A 19,956-nucleotide genomic window follows, 5' to 3' on the forward strand; every position below is an offset into this window, starting at 1 on the left:
TTTAGTCTGATGAGATTTGTTGTCACAGAAAAGGGGAAAACAGTTAGCAACTTACATTTCCGTGAGAGTTAATGGAAAATGACATTCTCTCACAATCAATCTTTTTCTACGAGTATGACAGAAAAGAGGAGAAATAAATTAGATGAAAAACAAGAACTAAGGTGTTGAAAAATAACAGTACTTTGTTCCTGGGGAATGGTGCTTTTGAAAATGAATGCAGTCATTAACCATCTGGCTTACTAAATAGTTAGCAAAAAGTTTCTCTGAAAGGATCAGCTTTACATTCATAACTACAGTTTATTGGCCCACTGGCACTAGCATGCCTAAACACAAGGGAAAGTCAATACTGTATCATAGCATTGCCTAGCTAACACCTGGAATATATTCTCTGGAGTGAAAACAGCAGGGAACTGACCAGAAATAACCTCTCTCATATTATTCCTTCAATTAGATCAAAACAAGTTTCCCTTTGAAAACTTAATAATAAACACTGCAGGTCATTCACTAGTTTGGAGCCCCTTTGGGAAAGCTGAGCAGATGGGTCCCCTTATTTAGCCCCCTTGCTGTCACACAGACAACAGCCGCAAATCAGGACAGATACTGATTTTAATTGGAACCAACAGCATCTACATGCCATCTGAATATCCACATCTTCATAGAAAAAAATACATCTCTTTAAAAGATTGGTTTGTTTTGTCCTGTCAGGTTGTTTAGACAGAATGAGGTAATCCTTTGCAAGATGAACAATTACTCCTTTTTTTCAGGTTCAATGCTTAAGTAGATACACATAACAAATCCCCAGGCAAAACCAAGGTCTATTTCAAAGCTTTTGTACATAGAAGAAGTACAGATTAAACATTGTTCATCTGAACTGAGACAGTTATATTCTCATTATCAAACAGATTTGAGGTGTTGTCAGGGTCTCTTTAGTGGTTTTCACTGAGGCATAAGTATTCCTTAGCCGTGGAGAAAACTAACAGAGAGCGAACATCTACTTAAAATCAGATTATCTAGGACATTCTCACCACCCCCAGGGTGAAAGCAGTTCTCAAAAATCTTGTAAATTCATCAAGTTTCCTGCTCCCTGAAGAACCTCACTGCTTTTTGCCTTTAACAGACGCAAATCTCTTTCCCATACGGCATGTTAATTCCCACGAGGGAGGTGAGATGAACAGGTGCCATGGTTCTTGACTTAATTGCTGCAAAAAGTAGAGCACTAATAACGAGCTGTTCACTGCAGGCAGCTCTCATCCTGGCAGAGGAGCCCTGCCAATGCAAGGAGTGGCAGCCCACCCGTGGAACTGTCAGCCAGCCAGCTGCTAGGACTGCAGGGCCAGGCAGATTGAGGGCTCGGCAGCCAGCCAGCCCCTATAGACCTCACGGATCTGTTGCTGTCATCAGCATTAGCACCATCCTTCTAAAGCAGCAAACAGCATCACCCTCCCTCCCCCCTGGGAACCATAAGAAACAGCTTTATCACTAAGGGAGTGATCCCAAGGGACTTCTACAGACCCTGCAATAACACACAGAGTAGCACCAAGAGAAGCGGATCCTTGCCCACAAATGGAGGCCGTACTGCAAAATAAACTGGTTCTTCCTTGCAGAAGGCAGCTGGGTTGTAAATGAGGGATTACATGTAGCTTTTATTGACTGCTTCACTGTGGTCCTTGGTCAAGAATCTATACAACATGGGTTTAAGACAATGCAAACTCCGTCTCCACAAAATCCCTGTCTTGATAGCCACATCTGGGCCTTTTTTTGGTACTTGCTCCAGGGAAAGGTGTTCTCAGGGATCTCCAGGGCAGTCATCTATATTCTCTGCATTCTCCAACTCATAGAGTAGCACTACAGAAGCAGGTGGGCACATGCTGCATCTCCCCAGGAGATAGTGCTCCCTCACATGTAGCTGATTGCTCCAAGAGAAATTTGTCCTCCATGAAAAGCATCTTTAATTGGCAGCAGATGGCCTTCCAAGGGAAATGGCATAACCAGCATCTTTGATCATTTACAGCTAGACTGTATCAAGTGCCAGCATGTGAAGTAGAGATAACAGTCATGGAGAGGGCAGGAAAAGGACTACTATCCATCTCTGACATTTGTGTCTCTAATGTTGATAAGGTCTCCAGCAATGGCTGCCCTTTTGGCTAAGATTCAAAAAATCCAAGGGTTATTAGACGTTTTTGCAGGGTTTAAGAGGAATGTGGAGATCCAGTGGTGCTCTCATCTCTTGAAGGTTGTAAAGCACACCCAGATCACTTCTTACCTTTACTACACAGTATGACTTTTAATTTTCCCTCATGACACTCACCTCCAGTCTCCTTGCCAGACTACCCCGTGAACTTGGCATACTTTCTTTCTCCAAGTGTATGCTTATCCTTCATGTGGGTTTTCCCAGGTTCTCACTGCTTCTGTTGAAAGCTCCCCTGGAGATGAGCTACAAGACTAACACATATTACCATAATAATTTGTTAAAGAATTGCTTTGATCTTTTCTCACCTAGCAGGTCAATCTTGTTCCACTCCATCTCCAAAAGCATTAGATATGATTACTAATAACTAATAACTAATTAACAGAAGAGATTGAATTTTAAAGAGTATATGACAGGAATTTAGGTAAAAGTTTTGTTCTCTTGATAAATGAAGAAATGGGCAAACTTATCACTTCCCAGGAGATGAGTAGCAGGCCAGTTATTGACAGTAATATAATGTCTATGAGAATGGCTTAGAGCTGCCCAACTGAGCCAGTAAGATTTGCTGTTCTGCAGCAGTTTCCACAGAAAACATGACTACTTTCAAAAAGCAGCAAATTCAAAATAATAATTTTATATTCTTATATGTAAAGTGCAAATTCTCTTATATCAAAAACAACAACAACCAATACAAAACAAACAAACAAACAAAAAAACAAAAAAACAAACACAATCTTTTCAGATGTTTTATCTCCCTTCAAGATCAATTTTAGTTTGTTTTCCGCCTGTGAATAAGAGTGTTTTCCTATCCCTTGGTGTGTCACTGCTATTTCATTTTGTAGGATGCTTGACAAGTTACACAGATGAGCTCTAGCTGTACTTTAAATAAATAAGGACAAGAGATGAAGAAAAACCACATACTACAGCTTACATCTAGATCTACTTACACCACTCCTAAAACATGTTAACTAGGATTTAGAGACCACTGGATTTGCTCACTGGCTTTAAAGATTTTGACATGAAGTCATGATAGGTAGAAGCAGAACAGGAAACCAGACAAGTGTCTGGAAGCATGAGAAACTACATATCTGGTGTTATTAAGGCAGTAAGAATCTCTGCATGACTGCTTCATGTTGTCACCTGCAATATCATGGATGTTAGAAGCTTTTGTTAGGTATTAGCGGCCTGAGAGAGGCTATTGATCCAGCATAATTAAAGGACTGTGCTATTACCAAGATTGGGGTTTTTTTAGATCTTGGACACCCAGTGTTTTTTCACTTATGTTCCTACCAAGCTAATGAGAATTTTTCAGGGTAGACACAGCTGGTATTCAGCGGTTAGGAAAACAGTATTAACAAAAGAGTTATGACTGCTATGTTCAATGCACTGCAATATATTGTAATACTTGAAGTGTAACATTAAAATGTTGCTTCAGGAATTAAGTGGTTCCTGAAACAGCAGTGTATTCCATACTGTGAAAGATGTGTGACTGTGCAAAAGGTGTACCATATAGGTATGCTTTCCTGTTCATTCCAACACATTTTCCACATTGCTTAGTGTAAAAGTGTGGTCTGAATTTCTGCGGTTAATGGCAAGGTATACTTCTCCGGGCTTAAAACATTCAATAAGGATTTGGCATGGTTCACATGCCCAGCTGAGACATGTATAGGATCAATTTTCAGTAGGAACTAGAGCTCGCAAATGTTGCTGAGGGGAGGAAGGGTTACTGTGGATTAAGCGGATTAGAAAACACATGTCTGCAGGAAATGTTTGCAGTTGTATTCTTTTTTTATTTCCTGCCCTCTTCTTTTACCTCTTCCTCTTCTCTCCCCTTTTTTTCTTTCTCTTCCCGAAAGGCAGTGCAGTGCCCATCCACATATGTGTGTTCGAGCCAAACTTACTGATTTTGATGACGACTCAGAAATGCGGGAATTCACATAGAAATATTCCAGATAGTTTTCAAATATGTTTGCCAGAACCTTTTTCTTTTTAACAAATAAAGGGAAAAATAGCTTTTTGACAGAGGTAGTATTTCATGCTTCTTTCATCAGAAATACATAATTGAGACTTGAAAATGTTTACAAGTCACGGTGCCAGCCTAAGCACAGCATTCTGCTACAGAAGCTTCTTGCATGACAAATTACATCAGAGCCCAGCAATATGTCATCAGATCTGAGTCATGACTGCTACATTCATCCAAATGGCTGAGCCTACAGATCATTTCAGGGTTCAGTAATGTTAGAGCATTCAGTGTGCAGAGTGTGATTTATTAATTTGAGGTTTGTTTAAACAAATATACTTTGCAAACTGCCATGTGCAGACAGATCTAATCTCATATGGACTCTACTGTATGGAAATATGCACAGCTAAGAAATACTTCTTACCCATTTGGAAAACTAGCTAACACATTTTCTCCCATTGCTCCTTTACCAATGAAAAATGTCAGTATAAAACTATTGCCTTTATAAGGCACACAAATGTACATTTCAACAGAAGTGACATAATATTTCTTATATATGCATTTGCATTTGGATGGCCAGGTTATTTTCCAGTACTTCAGTTTGGTTTAGCTACTAGAGAAAAATATAGTTCAACAGCATTGATATAAATAAGATTATACCTCTGATTAACTGCGTACCTGAGTTTAGATAGAGGACAGCTCATGTATGGGCAACTTCATTACCACTGCTTGTACCAAATTTGAATTTGACCTTCTGATCTTTGCAGGGCTACAATGCAATTTAATACAGACACTTCAGGTTTCATTTGAGGTACCTTTCACCAAGAAATGAATTTAGTTTCCTGTGTGCTTGAGTTAAAGCTGCCGTGAGAAAGTCAGGCAAGCATTCCTCTAATTTATCCCTGTTCAGCTTTAACACAGCCTATATGAATAAGCAGGAGGAGAGTTGTGTTCATTTTTTCCCCATGCAACTGTGCGTATCTCATACTTAATGGCTGGAATCAGAAGGATACTGAGAAAAAGCGCAGAAAATTGATCCCTTAGGTCAATTTTAATGATCTACAAAAATAAAGACTCTGTTAGCTCTTTCTCAATTCTAAACTGATTGATTGTTGATGCTTTTGGAGGTAGAAAGGTGAACCTAATCTATTGTACAAACTCTGAAACGAGCACTGAGATAATAATGATACACAAGAAACTTTTCTCCAAGTTGAAGTGGCCTTTTTATCATTAATGTTTTTCCTTACTGAATCCATTGCAATTTCCAAAACGTGGCTATTGTGTGAGCAGAGACCGAAAAATATCCTCCTCATCCTACAGGCTACAGCCTTCTCTGGCTGCTTTGGGGCTTAGGGAGTCAATTTGCAGGCAGAGCCAAAAAACATCTTTTTGTGAAGGAGAAGGCTGAAATGGGTGAATGTTTTGTGTGAGCAATGACTGCAGAATTACAGAACAAAATCAATGCAGCGACTTCTTATCATCTGACTCCAAAGTTTAGTGTAGAATGCTGTAGCCAGTATGAACCAGTTTACCAGACCTTGTGTTTATCACTCTTCCCTCTAAGTACTGAAGGCTACTCTAGGCTAAGTGAATAATCAAGGAAGAGAAACAAACGGAGGCTTAAAACCCACTGTGAATAGATAGGACAAGGTGGAATGGTTTTAAACTGAGGCAGGGGAGGTTTAGGTTAGATATTAGAAGGAAGTTTTTCACTCAGAGGGTGGTGACACACTGGAACAGGTTGCCCAAGGAGCTTGAGCATGCCCTGTCCCTGGAGGCATTGAAGGCCAGGCTGGATATGGCTTTGAGCCATCTGGTCTAGTGGTTGGCAACCCTACCTATGATGGGATTGAAACTAGATTATCATTATGGCCCTTTTCAACCTAGGCTTCTCTATGATTCTATGATTCAATGATACAGGCTCTGGGATAAAGTTTCAGATGATACTTCAGTATCTGTGCTTTCATCCACCCTCTGGAAGCAGTTGCTGTATGATGAAGAAATAGACATTTATTGGCCTGCCAAGATAAGAGATCTCACTCACATTCCTGTAGGTATGTAAGAAAACTTGCAAGTCTATAGGCAGGCTACCTTACAGCATGAAGGGTCCTGATCTCATGCCTGTTCTTCCCTGTGTAGTGTGACACAAATAACTGCAAACTTTCTGCTCTCTAAGTTGTGTTTTCTTGTTCTTCTTTGGAGAGCCTAAAGACATTTCCAAAATGTTTTTGTGCTGTTCTTCACCTTTAAAAATGTGGGCTATATTCTGCCTCTGAAGGGTAGAATACAAGGTAAGCGTAGTTTCAGAGGGAAATGCAGAATCCTCCCCTATATGTTCTGACGTGTTTCTGAATAAGTGGACTGGAGTCTTTCATAGTTCGGAGTCTGAAGCCTGTAATTTAATTAATGATCTAATTCATAGTCAGGATGAGTAAAAATGTCACGAGTCTTTGTTTAGCTACGTTACCTTCTGGCATATTTCTTTTTCTACCACTCTTCCATTCTCTAGAATGAAATAGAAATGTAGAAAAATAGTTCTCTACATTTTATTACAGAAAATTATTTACTCGATTACAGACTTAAAAAAAAATGCTTCCTGGTAAGATACATTTTTTTCTGCTTTTTAAAATAATAATGAAATATTTTATTTTAACCAGATTATTATTCTGAAGGAGAAATATATGTGTGAAAGTAGGATATCATGTAGATCTCTGTATGTGATTATGAGTAATTTATTAAAAAATATATTCACCCTTCCTGCTTCTGAAAATGTGAAAGGTTAGAATTACCACCTGTGAGTTGAGGGATCACTAGTTCTCTCTTCCTTCCAAGAACCCATATTGCTCATTCTGGCTCTAATGAAAAAGTTGATTGATGGATGTCAACCTCCATGTTATTGACATTCTTATCTACCCCTTCTTTATGCAATGGGCATGACCTCCTCCAGTCAGATGGTTTGAGTGCTGCACCCACTACTAAATTCCACCACTGCTTCACCATGCTCACTTCAGCACACATGCCTGTTGGCAGCAACCTATATGTCTGTCTGTCAGTGGCTCTGTAATGAGACCAATTTATTGGGTTACATAATCCTACCGCTTTAGGGAAAGGGGCTGAAAATTGCAGAGCACACCAGAAGAAATCTATCCTGGCTTCTAATTCTCAGGACTGTGAGAATTAATTTATTTCTTTAATCTTAAAAACAGGTAGACTGTCATGTTTGAAATTTGTTCACTTCAGGATATTTTTGCAATACTTTCAGATGGTTATGGCTTGCTGTTTTACTACATTCAGGAGGGCTCTGAGTCAAAATGCCAGATACAGGCATCCCTGGGCTTTCTAGTTCAGACCCAATCCAGTCATATGATTGTTTTCCTTGTCTGACTGTACTGCAAGTCAATTTATCAGCATCCACTGTTCCCTTTAAAAAGTACACCATTTTGTTTCATTGAAGAACTCGCTTCCTTTCAGATGTGATTACTGCAGACACTTGAGAAAAGAACTTAGGTAAATTTTCAGCATGATGCTTATTTTACAAGCAGGTTTGCAGCCTTTGAATTGTATGACAGGGCAGAGATAGAAACTTTAGTGTGTTATATGAATAGAGGATAAGGATAACAGGCCAGACTCTCAATTGTCTAGACTCTTTATATATGATAATCACCCTATGCCAGCTCCAACTCCACAAACTTGCAGTGCTAAGTAGACAAGTTAAAAACAAAAAAGAGCAATGGGGAATACTCAAGTAAATATTTCATTATAATTATTATTATCAACTTGTGTGGCAGAAAATGCCATGCATTCCAGCTAATTTCAAGATCGTGTTGTGCTAACTGTTCCAGTGAAAAGCAACAACAAAACTACACTAAGATTCAGGCTGTGTAATGGCAGCAGAAGCTTGGAGCACTGTTCCACTGAAACCTCCCTAGCTTAGAGGGGATAGCGCATACAGGGGATAATTAAGAGGCTGGAGAGGTTGAAGTGCCTTTCAAAAGTGCAAAAAGTTTCAAAAATGATCTCCCTTGCAATGATTAGTTGAAACCTTGGAATGAAGGAGGAAAGGAAGGAAGAAGAGAAGGGAGAAGGATGGAGGAAAGGATGGAAGGAAAGGATGGAAGGAAAGGACGGAAGGAAGGACGGAAGGACGGAAGGAAGGAAGGAAGGAAGGAAGGAAGGAAGGAAGGAAGGAAGGAAGGAAGGAAGGAAGGAAGGAAGGAAGGAAGGAAGGAAGGAAGGAAGGAAGGAAGGAAGGAAGGAAGGAAGGAAGGAAGGAAGGAAGGAAGGAAGGAAGGAAGGAGGGAAGGAGGGAAGGAAGGAAGGAGGGAAGGAGGGAAGGAGGGAAGGAGGGAAGGAGGGAAGGAGGGAAGGAGGGAAGGAAGGAGGGAAGGAGGGAAGGAGGGAAGGAGGGAAGGAGGGAAGGAGGGAAGGAGGGAAGGAGGGAAGGAGGGAAGGAGGGAAGGAGGGAAGGAAGGAAGGAGGGAAGGAGGGAAGGAGGGAAGGAGGGAAGGAAGGAAGGAAGGAAGGAGGGAAGGAAGGAAGGAAGGAAGGAAGGAAGGAAGGAAGGAAGGAAGGAAGGAAGGAAGGAAGGAAGGAAGGAAGGAAGGAAGGAAGGAAGGAAGGAAGGAAGGAAGGAAGGAAGGAAGGAAGGAAGGAAGGAAGGAAGGAAGGAAGGAAGGAAGGAAGGAAGGAAGGAAGGAAGGAAGGAAGGAAGGAAGGAAGGAAGGAAGGAAGGAAGGAAGGAAGGAAGGAAGGAAGGAAGGAAGGAAGGAAGGAAGGAAGGAAGGAAGGAAGGAAGGAAGGAAGGAAGGAAGGAAGGAAGGAAGGAAGGAAGGAAGGAAGGAAGGAATACAGTGCAACAAGTCTAAATGCAACAGGAAAAATATCAAGAAAAAGCAAAATGCAGCTCCTGGTACCACTGCTGAAACCCAGGCTACCAGCTCCCCTAGTGGAAAGTATTCTGCATCGAACCTGAGTGAAAACTGCTCCTACAGAAGAGCCTGGATATGAGTTTACAGAGAGACACAAAAATAACCAGATTCACAAACACAGGGGGCATTGAAGCTGTGTTACCACGCATTCCTTGTCAGACTTAACATATTTATACACAGAACATTTTGGGAAAAGAGCAGACATGATAATGATTGGTGAACAAAAGTGGGAAAGGATAAACACAGTGCAATGGATATCACTCATGCAGAATCATTCATCTAACTGATAGAAGCAAGGGAAATATCCCCAATCAAAACTATCTGCTCCTTAAGCCAAAACATTCAATAACTTCCCAGCTTTGGAATGTATGTGCATCTCCTCTCTGAGTTTCCTGTGGTTTATATTATCATTTGCAAGGTATAATATGACAAGTTATTTACTTTTGGCCATAGCCCTGAGGCATTTGTGTGCCTTTCAAAGAATTTCATTTATATATATATATATATATATATATATATGTATCTGCATAAAGGGAGATGGCTTTATCTTATAACAAACTGGAAGAGCAGGTTATGCTCCTCCTTTTTCTGATCGTGAAGACTGTACATTTTTGTGCACCTGATAAATAAACAAACATTTCCTATTACATGATGCAGCACGGTGTTAACCTTCGAACAGTGAGTCACTCATTTAAGTGAGACAGCTTCTACCAACAAATGTTGCTATTCTATTGTTAATAGATTTTCTATCTATCAGATTTTCTATGCTAGCAGATAGCACCTGTAAAACAACTGTTCCTCACCACTACTCTCCAACATCCCCTTATATTACCTCAAGAGGCTAGAGAATAGGGACAAGAAACGCTTTTCGGTTAAAGAACAAAGAGTCATCCAGCTCCCAAAATAGCAGGGAGAAAGGCAAAAATGGTTAGACATGCTGATTGCATTGTTATAACTTAAATTGTATTCAGATGCAATTTCTGACGTGCCAAAAACAGTAAGGGCTTAGCATGAAGATCAGAAAAGTGACATCTGGTATTGGATGCCCTGCCAGACATGACTAATACCATTGGTATTGTGTAGCCTTTGCCCTTCCTAATTTAATAGTCAGATGTAAAGATTAGGCCCCCATAGCTCCTTACAGTATCACTGAAGTCTAGTTTACTGTGTGTCTGTACAGAATTCCCCACTATCCTCCACAGATCTTCACAGATGGGATGACTCTGAATAGGCATGTGTAACTTTCATATTGCTACGGACAGCTCATCTCATTACTTCCAGCTGGTGGATTTACAACTGAACCATATGACTCCAGCCATTACTAGTGGGAAATGAGGGAAATTTGATCACTAAATATTGATTTTACGCAAAAGCAAATTTTTACTGCGCAGTATGTGATGAATATATGCAGCTAGGCCCATGCTTCCCTTTCATTAAAGCTAGAGGCATATCAGTAGATTTACAGCTCAAACATTTTTAAATCTTTGACTTTATTTTCACAAGTATCATAAAACAGACAGTATTTAGATTCTAAAACTTTTTCTTCTCCTTCCCTGAAGTTGGTCTCTGAAGTCAGAAACCCGGATATAATCCGGATATAATTTTCTCAAATCAGTCTGATTCTTTCTCAGTAGGTTTAAATACTTGTTGCTGCCACACCAGATTAACTAGTGACATTTTTTAACTGTTCATATAATAAAACAGAATATTAATATGTAGCTTTCCTAGATCCCTTTACAGACATAGGTTTCAAAATATCATGAGCTAGGAAACTTACACAGTCTTCACTGATGAAGAAATTGTGCCACACAAAACCAACAGATCTTTTCCAAGTCATAAAGCAAATTGAGGCAAAGCTAACAGCAGGATAACATCCTGCCATATATGCTACTCTCTTTGTGAGCCAGCTGTACCAATAGAGATGTAGATAATGCCATCTTTAAGGCAGTTAACCATGCTTTTGTTACATGTCGAGGTATGCAGTTCCTGAAAGGATGACAGGGGTGACATGGATGACAGCTTTGAAGGACCACAGAAAAGCTGATCCACAGGAGAAGTAACATGAAAAAATTCAGTAGTGAAACAGCCATCCAAGAGCAGAACTTCACAAGGGCTGGAAATGTGAGGAACATATAACATTTCACAGGCACAAGTCTTTATTTGTTTTAATATTACTTTTGAATTTATTTATGCACTTTATATTTACAGTATTTCTTTTATAATGAAACAAACAAACAAAAAAGTGAATGCAGCTACTCAGACAACTTTGGGCATGAAACTGAATTTAGTTGAAATACCGTGATAATTCTCTACCAACACTTAAATTAAGTGGGAGAAAGCTTAAAGCAAAATCAACAAGAAAAAAACCAAGCAAACGAAGAAAAACCTCACAGGTTTAAAAGCCACTGATGATGGAGGTGTCAGTCATAATTCTTGCTGACATATGATACTTATCTTTTTTTTTTTTTTTTCATGTAACTGAAAAGTGTAGTTATTCTTTCTGGTATCTGTTGAAGAAACAGTTTACATTCACATGGATATCAGTCAGGTTTGTATACATCTGTAAGATGCTAAATTTCACAGCAAGTAATTTAAAAGTGGTGTCTGGAAGTCCATCAGGAAACCATAAAAAGTCTGCACAAAGGGCAGTCTGCACATAACCTAGGCATCAAATGGAAACTCCATGTTGAATAAGGCAGGCTTAACCTGAATATTACCCACACCAAAGGAGGGAAGAGAAATCAAACCTTACGATTCAGAGATTCACTTTGATTTGGCTAAGAATCCAATATTTGAACATTCATTACATTTTCAGACTGCCTGATGATATTTAATTTACTAAACTAGCCTGGTAGTCTTGCAAAAACAGGGTATTCTTGTGAAACTTCCAGTAATTTCTCTTTCTGGTCGAGCTTGAAATACTGTAAAGGTAGTCTTCTTTGTGGTATTTCACTGGATTATTTAACTCTGAGCTCAGTGTCAGTGCTCAATAAATAATGCATAAATACAGTCTTTCAACACTTCAATTTCCAGTCCCAATCAGACACAGGAATTGAAGAGTGAAAAACCAAAAGAAACCTTCAAATCTGGTCTCAAAATCTCTTTAACATTTGGGCTTTTGTGGTTTTGAATCTAGAAGAGGAAGCTTATATGATGCTCAACAGCTGCTGTGCAATACCTCAGTCACCCCCATCACGGGTGGAAAAACCTGATTTCTTAAGAAAAAAAGTCACAATGTCTTGAAACATAGACATCCTATTCAGGGAGAGAGGGGTGCAAACTGCCCAGGGAAATTTCAGTGATTTATATAAAATCCACATGAGTATTGCTTCAACCATTATTAAAACACTGACATCCGATGACATAAACTGGTAGTTCTCTAATTTTATATTTTTATGTTAGTCCTTGTCTGAGGTTCCAAGCAAGAAATGTGTCCATTTTTCCTTTGACACAGAAGAAGCTGAGACTAATAATGATTTTTTTTCTAATACAATCAAAAATCACAAGGAAATATAACAAAATATGAATTTTTGAACTTATCATTCAAGTTCTGTTGATTCTTTTTTCTCTTAAAAAATCTCTACATCCAAGGAAAATGAAACACATACTGAAGGCATGAATATGAGTCAGTGCTACTAAATTTTATGATACATTACATCTAACAAACTGTGATATAATATGCTGAGGGTATACACTTTCAGTTTGGTATACAAAGAGACTAAATCACTCCAGAAAGTTAATATATGGGTAGACATGTATTTCACTGAAAGCAAAAATGTATTGTTACACAGTGTCTGTAGAAAAAGAGTAAGTGAAGGTACTTCATTTCAAATAGAAATACTTATTAACTATTTCCCTTTACAGAGGGAAAATCTTTGATAATCTCACTCAATCAGTGAGATAAGTATCTGAATATCTATTCGGTGATTGTCTGGTTTGGATTTTATGATGCAGTGTTTGTATCTGTAGCTGGGCATTGACATAACTAAGCACTCTGGAAGGAACTTTGATGATTAAAACTCTGTATTATGGCAGACTATCTAATGTCATGTGAATAAGGCAGAATGTTCATTAGCTTTAAATTATTTCACGTGCAATGAAAGGAATGTCTCAATTCTAAATGTATTCAAGAAAGAGGGTTCATATTTAAACACACCGATCCTTTACAGAATAATAATTTAAAGAATTATCAGCAGAGACTTCACAGTGTATCTGATCATTCTTGCTAGCTTTTTCCATCACAGTCTTTTGAGTGTATGTAATACCACCCATATTAATGAGTATATTATTATATTAATACCACCCTTTAATGAGTAGGAGCAGGGCTCCACACGCTGTTTTGAGAAGGGGGGAGGGGTGGGGGATTGAGAGGAGGGGTACACCAATTTATATTTGTACACTAAATGAATAATGGTTCTTGCTTGCTCTCCAAAAATAAGAACTGAACTAGCATTTTTGTTTCTCTCAAGCATTTTTCAGGAATGGGAATAGAGAGAAAAATGCTTGAAAGAAACAAAAATATTCTTGAATGGAAATAGTCACCTCAAAAGTTATCACTCTATAAATAAAATTATGACTATTACTTTTTCATCATTTCATACTTATCTACTTCAGATTTTTTGTTGCCATTTATTTCTCCACTTGTCTGTATCATGTGACTCCTGTATCTTTTCACAGACTGCTTTACTAGCTACCTGAAATAACTCTCCAACATCAGCAAACTGTCATCTCACTGTTCACTTCTTCCATGAATTATCTATGAATTACATACCTTGGCCTGTGCTGCTCTGTTCTACATAGTACTGTTGTATTTTATGCATAGCCTTCTATGAAAAGTGTCACTATGAAAAAGACACTGAAAAGAGTCTTTTTTTTCTTGCCCATTTCATTTAAGCAAGATATTCATCTGTATGAAGGTCTCCTTTCATTACCTTATGATAGACTAGTTTCAGTAGAAACCTTTGGCAAAAGATACTGTTAGAACCATAATATTTCAATTAAATAAATCACTCAAAAAAAGAAAAAAATTAAACTTCTATTAACCAAATTAAACAGAATTTCAGAAAAGCCTTATTTTGATGTCATCTGCCTGTACTTGTGTGAAGAATTTGACTCTTCCCCACAGATTATTGTCTCTAAGTTGGAGAGATATGGTTTTGTCAGATAGACCTCTCAGTGTATTAGGAACTGGCTGAATAGTAGGACTCAAAGAATTACAGTTTATGGCTCAGTGTACAAGTGGACATTGATAAGTGATGCTCATTAGGGGTCCATACTGTGACTTATACTACTTAGTATCTTTGTCAGTGGCATGAACATTGGGACTGTGTGCGTATAGATATGCATATAGATAGACCCATAAACAGGCATGTTTTCATGTTTTCATCTTAAACACTTACACTTCAGCCACTTCCAGTGGGGGGGGGGGGGGAAAGATGACAACTTTCTAGTTCTGAGTTTTGTGATTGGTAGACTGCCTATTGAGTGGTGCAGGCTTGAACCTTTGCATCAGCAGCTTATTATATAATAAAAAACATATGAAGCAATTTCACTTTATTATTTCTTCACTTGCCAACATGACTTTGGTGCAGCTCATAAAGTAGAGAATATTTCTCTGTGTTCTTTATTATGAAACTAAAAATTTAAAAAACAGTTTTTAATATAAAATGAAAAAGTTATTATTCATTGGTGAAGCTGGCATAAAGCAACTTGTCTTCCCATTTCTGGTTTTAATAGAAAGGAAAAGGGGCATATTACTTTTAAAATAACTTGATTACCTTATGGGCTAGGCCCTTCCTCCAATTTGTGTAGTTACTGCCTTGTAAATGGCTTAGCCAGATGCAGTTAGGTTACAGTGTAGGTTACAGTGCCTTACATTAGTAATCATACCAAATCAATCTGCTAATGAAAATCTGTGCTGAGACATGATAAAGGCTGGGAGGGGAAGGTGTGTTGGAGGGGGGGAGGGGGAAGAAAAACAAACAAACAAAAAAGAAAAAAAACCACTGTTGAATGTAAAAATGTGCTAATCTGAGGAACATTGTATTTAGGTCTTTTAATAGTACTGTCAAGGAGAAAAAAATAGCATGAATTCTTTAGCTCTAGAAAAATTAAATTGCTTTTACTAGGCCTCTAATCACTCAGTGTTAGTGAAACTTCACAGGACTTAGTTATAACTCTCTTCCTATAACTCCAACAATCTGCAAATTTCCATGTTTTCTGGCAATTTAATTTCTGTGACTAAATACAAAGTAGCTTATGAGTTTCATGTTGCATTGCTAGTGTTTTCAACAACTTGTGATTAAGTTGCTGTGTTGCCTAGATCAATTTTGTTCTGAGTTTCTCTGAGTAGGATACAGCAACAGAATTATCCACAGAAAAGATCTCAGATTTCTACTGAAACATTTCAGACCATGTGTAGGACATTTAAATAACAGAGTGACTGAATTTGCATGTCTGTGAGACCCATGTTCAAATGCTTCCGAGGCAAGTGAGCTAATGTTGCTGTTTTTATTACAATGTGAAATCATATATTGGTTTTGCTACATTGAGTAAAGATCACTGTATCTTTCATATCAAACTTTCACTTGAGACAAATGTTTCTGGTCCTATTCTGTGGTTGGAAACAAAAGATGTCGGATGTCCTAAGATGTTGTATGTCCAGTGGGCCATGTGGCCACAAAACCCTCAGAGATAGAAAGTAAGTCTAGTCCTTCCCTACAACAGCAATGATCCTATGAAAGCTTTTCACATGAACTGGGACAGAGCTATTTTTAAAAAGGAGCTTCAACAATATTGTAGTGGCCTTCAAACTCTCTATAGACTACTGGCATCCACACAGAGTCAGCCGTTATTCTCATTTCCAGCTAAGAGAAACAGAATAGATGGGAGGAGATGAAAAACAAAAGCAGACAATGCAAGTTTTTTGTTTTTCAGAAAGGGAAAAGCATTTATCACACTCAATACAGTACAAATGCATAAATACTTTCCTAGTATTATTCTTCTGCGTAAGCAACCACTGTAACTGCCGCAGGGGTATTATGTGAGTGTGCATAAAAGAGAAGGCAGCCCACACAGTTCTGAAGGAAAGGGGAGCTATTACTGGATACCAGTTTGTTTTACAGAGAGATTACCCACTTTAATAAGTGTTTTTGCACCCCTCCCAATGGAATTTGAAGAGAATTTTTAATATTAGTAATTTTTCAGACATAACACTCATGGCTTTCTACGCCCAGTTTGAGGTAGTAAAAATTTAATTTCCTTAAATTTTTCCATGCCCAATTTTCCTTCCTCCATACTGAGAGAAAAAAAAAAAATAATAATAATACTTATGTAAAAGCATTCTATCACATTAGCTGTAAGAGCTGAAATGATTAAACAATGCAAATGCTATTTAGCAATGAGAAACCAGTCTAACTAAGTTCAAAGAACTTTTTTTTCAGTCTCTGACAGAATGATCAATGATGAGGATGTAGCACATAAAACTGTTTGTTAAAAAAATGATCTTGCTGGTTCTGTGTGGGATAGCACATAAGCTGCAAATATCGAGCATGATCTCTTTTCTTAGGCTACAGGTGATGCATCCCATTGGGACTTCTGTGTTCAGCTGCCAACCACTCAGACTTTCATATTATAATCCTATCTTGTATATAAGACACAGTCCAATTAGGAGTTCCTAACATTCTTTAATTTATTGCAGTTGAATGTAGCTGTACAAAGTCACTGCAGCGCAAACCAACGAGAAAAACATAGATCCCACAAAGCATAAAAACTAATGTCTTCTGCCTCAGAGTTTAAAAGAAAACTGATAATTCTGAGTCAGTTTGTTTCTGGGAGATCAAGACATTGGAAAAACAAGATCAGAAGTGCCTATGGTTGGACACTCTAAAATGGAAGTAATCCAGGTCATCAGATCCTTTTGAATCTCATTTGAAACATCTTTTACTCTGAACATCATCAGTAAAATCACTAATTTGATTTTACAAGAGTTTACAACAATTGTGATTTTTGGCGACCTATGAAACTTTTGACGTCAATGATTTTAAGGCTATAATTTTATCCTTCCTCATTTTGGAAACTGGTTCAGAATGCTCAGGAACTGAAATAAATCACAATGACTACAGGCAGATGTCAACCAAAGTTATCTTATGTCTGCATCACTGAGGTGCTGCTGCTGGACTCGACAGTCTTTTGTTATGGAGTGCAACTAGCTCATAGATCTGTTCACTGTTTGAGGAATCATGAAACCACAGACCCTGGTGGCTTAAATCTCCAGAAATATTTCAACCGCCATCTGCTCTAATCAACCAAACTGTGCCAGGAATTGTTCCTGGGCACTGAAACATGATTGTTCATAGAAAAGCAGTGCAACCCCAAGAAAAAAAATTTGCCAGAGACAACTGCCTTTCCCCCTCCCCCAAATCTGTGTATGGTCTGGAAACTAGCATGCCCTATATAATGTTCCTGACAGGTAAACAGCCTGTAGCTACCCTGCAGTGGAGAGTAATAGATCTTAATAATACAGATAAGAGATTTTTTTATGCCAGTTGTCTTTAATGCCAGAGAATGGTCCCAAGAACCCTGAACTTACCAGAACAAACTTAGTCAGGGAAACCACTGTTCCTGTTCTGCTGGAATCCTGTCCATGCTTCAATTACTATTTCTCAAACCTGGGATGTTTTGCAAAAGATTTCAGCTTCAGTAAATCATTATTTCTCATCAAACTATTTCATCAAAAGACTTCCAAACCACTGTAGCCATTTCTATTTTCTTAACACAGCCCAGGAAGAGTCTTGAACCATTTAACCCCATGAACTCACATGCAGATGTGCTATAGGAAGCAGACAGTGAGAGGTTGAGTTTTTGTCAGATTTCAGTTAATACTCATCCACTTGATTTTGTTATACACATTTTCATGATAAAAATCTTACCTATCCCCAGTATTAATGGGCTGTGAGCAAACTACCATCAGGCATAAATAAACAAAAATGAGTTGAACTTAGACTTCTTGTGCTAACAAGAGTTTCTGCAGTTTTTGTCATCCTGTTGCTCCCTTTGACATGTCTGCCTCCTTTTGGAATTACCATGATAAATCCTGAGCACAACAGTTAAAAATGAATTTAATTAACACGGTTCCCATGGATTATACAATTCCTTATTTGGAGTATTCTCTGCTTAGCATTTATAGAGATAATTACCTACTGTAGGGAGCTTACTTTAGCATGGGGTTGGATTAGATGATCTCCAGAAGTCCCTTCCAACCCGTATGATTCTGTGATCCTGTGGTTCTGTAATGCCCTTTACCATTGTAATGTTGATCTCTGATCAACTGGTTAGTCAAGCTCTTTTCTCTGTTTCCTTCTGGAATAAAACTCCTCTTTTTACAGAATTTTCATTATGCCTAAAAAAGCTGTCTATTTAACTGTGTAAAGTAGTCTGGAGTTTAAATGAATAAACTTCCATCAGAAGATAATTTTTGTGGTATCACAGTATCACCTGACATGACTCATTATAGTCATAACTAAAGTAGGATGGTATCTGCTGGAAACATCTTTATAGCAATCAAGAGCACATGCAAAGAACATTACAGTACTCAGCACAATAACCAGTAGTTAACTGCTTCTCACATTGAAAAAAAAAACTGCGAATTATAGCTTTCATTTGTGGTAAAATGGCCCCACTTAATTCAGTCAGTACATTTACACTTAGAAGTAACTAGACTGAATTCACATTCTGATGCTGAACATATAAGGAAGACTCTTGAAATGGACTCTGAAGTAATACAGAATGTCACTTGCATATTAATGGAACAGATACAATAATCTTTAGTCTTCATGGAGGATTCTGAACCTATAGCTTGGCTTTCCTTCTTTACAAAACTGAAGAGAAGGAAAGCCATGTGCACCCCCAATGCAAATCATCTATAAGTATTTTTAAGTTCTTTTGTTATTCCTCAGTGACATCTAACTATGAGACCAAACTCAGTCATCTTGGATAGAATATGGCTATTAGCAAGAAGTAAAAGCTTGAAAGGAAAATTTTCAACCACAGCTATGAGGAGAAAATCCTTCCTTTGAGCAGGAAAGTTTCTAGTGATGTTTCCAGACTATATTTGCCAATTCAGACTCAATCTTTTCTCAAGTTTAACTTCATTATGATCTCGAACTGTTGCCTCACTAGATGTGTTCTCCAAATGATATTATTAAGTCTATTCCCCCACCAACTTCTCCATTGTTATGATATCTACAGATTATTTTTCTCCTTTGTACATAGTGTCACTGGTATAAAGTGGGTCCCAGGAACAGTCCAAACCTTGTCTGTTCAATAACAATGAAACTTTTGCCCCTGGCAACTTGGATTCCATAGCACACAAAACCCTATCCATGCTGAAGAAGACTTTATAGACAGCAGTCTTCCAAGTATTAATAACATAGCCAGTCACAAAAAAAGCCTTTGACATAATGCAATTACTAATTTTCTACACATTTTTGGCGTCCCAATGTACCTGACACTAAGGCTCCATATCTGCCTGATTAAAATTCAAATTTTGTCTTCCTTGCTTTGTTTTTTCTGTGGCATTAACCCAAATGAATGTAAGTCCTGAAACTCCTTTTCTGTTTTCTAAGTAGTTCCAGAAAGTAATAACATATCTAATTATATTTTCCTATCAGCAAAAGCTACAAGGTAGAAACAGTAAAAAGTAGTAGATGGCTATTTTTGCTTCCAAAGCTTATTTTGGGTGTTCCCATCCTCCCCTTTGCTGGAGGGATAAAACCATTTTGAAACACAAAAAGAGAACATGGAAAATAATAAAGGTCCAGCAGAGCTTTACTGTACTGGAACATAATCAAAAATATAAAGGCAATTTTCAGAAAGCGATG

General features: G+C 38.1%; 2 long non-coding RNA genes across 14 annotated transcripts in view; one reads left to right on the forward strand and one right to left on the reverse strand.

Annotated features, from left to right (window-relative positions):
• LOC146761417 (uncharacterized) overlaps positions 1-19,956 on the forward strand; it is a 93,643-nt gene that overhangs the window by 45,020 nt on the left and 28,667 nt on the right. The window lies entirely within an intron of this gene.
• LOC107311762 (uncharacterized) overlaps positions 1-19,956 on the reverse strand; it is a 99,678-nt gene that overhangs the window by 36,065 nt on the left and 43,657 nt on the right. Inside the window, exon 7 of one of the 13 annotated variants that reach the window (XR_014944055.1) lies at positions 2,309-2,442. The exons of 11 other annotated variants lie outside the window; for them this stretch is intronic. This is a non-coding gene — a long non-coding RNA (uncharacterized LOC107311762). Of the gene's footprint in view, positions 1-2,308; positions 2,443-17,666; positions 17,746-19,956 lie in introns of all 13 variants that reach the window. One more of the 13 variants, XR_004306659.2, reaches the window with a different exon arrangement.

Source organism: Coturnix japonica, chromosome 3, assembly GCF_054131305.1.
Source record: "Coturnix japonica strain WE chromosome 3, WE-NBRP24, whole genome shotgun sequence".
In the NCBI taxonomy this organism is placed as follows: domain Eukaryota; kingdom Metazoa; phylum Chordata; class Aves; order Galliformes; family Phasianidae; genus Coturnix; species Coturnix japonica.